This window comes from Hypanus sabinus, chromosome 18 (assembly GCF_030144855.1).
Source record: "Hypanus sabinus isolate sHypSab1 chromosome 18, sHypSab1.hap1, whole genome shotgun sequence".
Lineage (NCBI taxonomy): Eukaryota > Metazoa > Chordata > Chondrichthyes > Myliobatiformes > Dasyatidae > Hypanus > Hypanus sabinus.
Window position 1 is genome coordinate 7,242,044 of NC_082723.1, and position 4,796 is coordinate 7,246,839.

The window sequence follows — 4,796 nt, forward strand, 5'->3', positions numbered from 1 at the left end:
TTCTGTTGAAGAATAGACTGTGTATACACCCCGCTAGCAATTCTGTTTTAGATTTGGATTCAGAATGAAAACAATGATTAATTGTGTTATACCGCTGAAATTATAAGGGATATCTATTAAGGTGTATTAAAACACAAGCTCTTCCCTCTCGTGACGTCACACTGGCACCCACATGCGCCTGACGTCACATACACGGGCTCCCATAATCGGGATCTGTCGCGTCTGCCGCCGTCACGTGCGCCACACACGCGCTGAGATGGTTTCACAGCAGAGCAAACGATCACCTGACACCCCCTGGGGTCACCAGTGGAGTTCGTATCTACGCTATTCCCATTGGCCCAAGGCGATGTCAGTCACTGTTTACATCCAATAGCTGAGCCAGTCCAGCCGATTGGGCGTTATCTCCGTTGATGGTTCTTCTGCCCCACGAGCTAAACGCTCCACAAACCCGAACAAATCCCAAGGTAAATGGCTAATTTATTTACATTTTCCTCTGAGGGAAGTTGGGGGCGTTTGAGAAGTGCCTCCTGTGATCAGATTCTGATGTATCACAGAGAGGTGGGACAGACCACTCGGCCCATCGGCTTGATTCTGACTTCCGGGGACGGAGGGATCCTGGCTGACGAAAGTGGGAAAGGGGGGATTTTATTAAAAGCACAAAGATGGCATGAGAGGGGGCGGACAGAATGTTTGTCCCTGTCGGGACAGGAGGGTCTCATCTGTGGAAGTGTCTAAACCCATGGTGGTGGCGAGCAGAGGGAGTTACCACATTGTGGGGCAAACACCATCAGACTGTTGACCTGCTACAATAGTCATGGCAAAGTGCGGATAAGAGGGGTGTTGGGGGTCAACGATGGACAGGCCCGGATTCTTATTGAATGACAGGTTGGGCTGGAGGGGCCCAGTAGCCTGTTCTTGTTCCTGGTGCCTGTGACAGAGAATAAATAACCAGATCATTCCCAGGCCTGCAGGATGACCGAGTTGGTGTTGTCAGGACCGGGGCTTGGAGCCCACTTTTTCCCAAACTGGATCAACCATTTGGCTGAAATACAGAGGAACATAGAAAATCTACAGCACAATGCAGGCCCTTCGGCCCACAAAGTTGTGCCAAACATGTCCTTACCTTAGAAATTACCTAGCATTACCCATGGGCCTCTATTTTTCTAAGCTCTATATACCTATCCTGGAGCCTCTTAAAAGACACTATTGTATCCGCCTCCAGCATTGTTGCTGGAAGACCATTCCACGCACTCATCACTCTCTGCATAAAAAAAACTTACCCCTGACATCTCCTCTGTACCTGTACAATGATGGAAAATTCATTTTTTCATTTTGTGTGACACAGATCTGTATAATTTATCTAGTCTACATTTTGAAGTAAAAGTTCAAAGTAAATTTATTATCAGAGTACGTATATGCTGTCTTATACAAAGCTGAGATTCATCCTCTTGCGGGCATACACAGTCAATCCAAGAGACAATAGAAAGACAACACACAACAGGACTGACACAATGTAGAAGAGAGAACACACTGTGCAAATCAAAAAAACAAAGAAAATAATAATAATATATAAATAATTCAGCAAAAATGCCAGAAACATCAGGTGAAGGGTCTTTGAAGGTGGCTCCATGGATTGTGGGAATGGGTCAGTGATGGGGTGAGTGAAGTTATCTCCATTGCTTCAAGTGTCAGATGGTTTTGGGGTAATAACAAGTCTGTGGTGCTGCTGCAAGTGAGTGTTTCACTGTGCCTGTGCCACCCTGTACTTGTGCACTTGGCAATTAAACTCACCTGAAAGTGAGAAAACCCCCTGAGGTTTGAGTAGTGATTATATCGTCAAGAGGCTTCAGGGTGACAAAGGGAAACTGAGTGAATGGGGACAGGTCAGCCGGCAAGGAGTGGTCCCCTTGCAGGAGGCACAGAAACACTGAGTGTGTTTAAATGGTGAGGGACTGGTGTGTAGTGGTTGGGAGGGAGGTCAAAGGTGTTTACTGGAGGAGTTACTGGGTATACAAGGGGTGATTGATATGCTTGTGGCCTAAGGCAGAAGGAGTCAATTTCAGAAAACCTATTACATTTATTTTTCAACATAGTCCCCACCTACATTTACACCCTTAGTCCAGCGGTCATGGAGCATATGGATCTTGGACCTCCAGAAAGTGTGCACAGATGGGTGATTGATAAGTTCATGGCCTAACGTAGAAGGAGATGAGTTATACAGCTCTCATCACATGCACATGCAGGTCGACTCTTTGAGTGATGAGGCAGAGAATTTGAAGTTAATAACGCTTCAGAAAATAAATGTGATAGGTTTTCTGAAATTTACTCCTTCTACCTTAGGCCACAAACTTATCAATCACCCCTCGAAAGACTGAAAATATCCTCACATTCTGTGAGCTTTGTTGGGATTGCACCTACAGTACTGTGTAAAATCCTGCTCTCTTTACTCACAGAGGTTATTTGTGCAAAGAATGAACTACTGGAGCACCTCAGGCAACACGCACAAAGCGCTGGGAGGAAATCAGCAGGGCCAGGCAGAATCTACAGAAAAGGATAAGTAGTCAACATTCTGGGCCGAGGCCCTTCATCAGGACTGGACCTCAGTCACAAAGGCAGCATCTAGTGACAGAAATGGCCAGTCAAGGTTTTGGATCGATGACCTCGCTCTGGACTGTAAGTGGAGCAGAGATGACCAGAGAAAAAGGGGTGAGGTGTGGGCATTTGAAATGAACAATAGAGCGAGAGCTGGATCCAGGAGAGGGGAGATGAGAAGTTGGAAATAGTGGCAGCGTGATGGAGGTGAGTGTTCGGAGTCACACAGGGCTGGCAAAGTGGTTTAAGAAAGAAGTTAGATAATATTTGTTAGAGAGTGCAGAATGAAGATTCTGCACAGTGATCTCAGAATGCTGTGGTCATCCCAGAAGAAAGATGAAATGTGAGAATCTTCCTTTTGGAGAATCGAGGACTGAAAGGTGAACGGATTGAAATGCACAACATCATGAATGGTTGAAACAGGGGCCAGAGTCTCAGAAAAAGGGGTGGACTGTTCATGACTGGGAGAAGGAAGAATGTCTTCCGTCAGAGCATAGTGAATCACGAGACTCAAATGGCAGTGAAGACTCAGTCAGCCTCCTCACATTAAGCGTAGGTCAGCACATATGCAGAGACTGCAGGAAGCACAAAATTGAGGATCAGGCAAAAATCTCACATGGCATCTGTGGAGCGAAATTAACAGCTGACATTTCAGGCTGAGACTGAGAGTCAGGGGATGGTGATCAGTACGGTGAGGGGAAGGGGTGGGCGCAAAGCTGGGAAGATTTAGGGAAGTGTGAGATGGATCCGGGTGTGGAGGGTGATGAAAGATGGAGGAGGGTAGGGTGGAGGTAGTGACTGGGTCCGGGAGATCTGAAAATAAATTTATTTTGAAGTATGAAATGAGATGACACACAGGTCACCATATACAATGCTGAGATTTGTTTTCCTTGTGGGCATACACATTGAATTGAAGAGCCAGAATAGAATCAATGAAGGACTGTCCCCAACAAGGTGGAGCAGCAAACACTGTGCTAAAGAAAATTGTGCAAATAAAATATTAATAATGATAATAATAATGACAAAACATAAGCAAAATATCATCAGATAAAGAGTGAATCAATAGATTGTGGTAACATTTCAGTGATGGGATGAGTGAAACTGCATGAAGTTATCGCCTTTGATTCATTATCCTGATGGGTGAGAGGCAATGTTCCTGAACCTGGTGGTGTGAGTCATGAGGGTCCTGTACCTTTTCCCTGATAGCAGGAGAGAGAGGAGAACATGGTCTGGGTTGTAGGGTGCATGATGTTGGATGCTGCTTTCCTGTGACAACTGTCCGTGTAGATGTGCTCAATAGTGGGGAGGGCTTTACCCGTAATGGACTGGGTTGTATCCACAATTCTTTGTAAGACTTTCCCTTAAAGGGCATTGGTGTATCCCTCTCAGGCCATGATTCAGCCAACCTATATACACTCCAACACACATCTATAGAAATTTGTCAAAGTTTTAGATGTCCTGCCAAAGAATCTTCACAAACTCCTCAGAGTGCAGAGATACGGTTGTATTTTCTTCATAATTGCACGCACTTGCTGGACCCATGCCAGGTCCTCTGAAATAATAAGAATTTAAAAGTGGCTGACCCTCTCCACCTCTGATCCCCCGATGAGGCCTGGGTTCCTCCTTCTGAAGTCAATAATCAGCTCCTGGTCTTGCTGACATTGAGTGAGAAGTTGTTATTATGGCAACACCTGGCCAGGTTTTTAATTTGCTTCCTGAATGCAGGTTTGTCACCTACAGCAGTGCTGTTGTCAGCAAACTTGAATATTTAATTGGAGCTCCGCTTAGCCACACAGTCAGAGGTGTAAAGCAGGGGGTTAAACACACAGTCTCATAGTGACCTGTGCTGATGAGGTTGTGGAGGAGATGTTGTTGCCAATCTGAACTGACTCGGAACAAACTTTTGTGGATCTGCACCATAATGAGCGGGTCCCCACCACAAGTAGGAGCAGAGGATTCCAGAGATTCAGTGCTCCTTTGAGAGAAGAGACTTCTGCACACCTCGATTTTAACTGATTGGCCCCTTAATTTGCAAATAAGTCTCTCCTACTATAGAAACCATCTCAGAACCTACGTTCTAAAGGACCCCTACATGATCAGTTACTTTTCGATAACTGAAATCGTACAATGATTAACTAATAGCAATGACAATCGACTGGCGTCTGCAACGCAGCAGCCGGAGTGTCCAGTTGCTCAAGGGGATA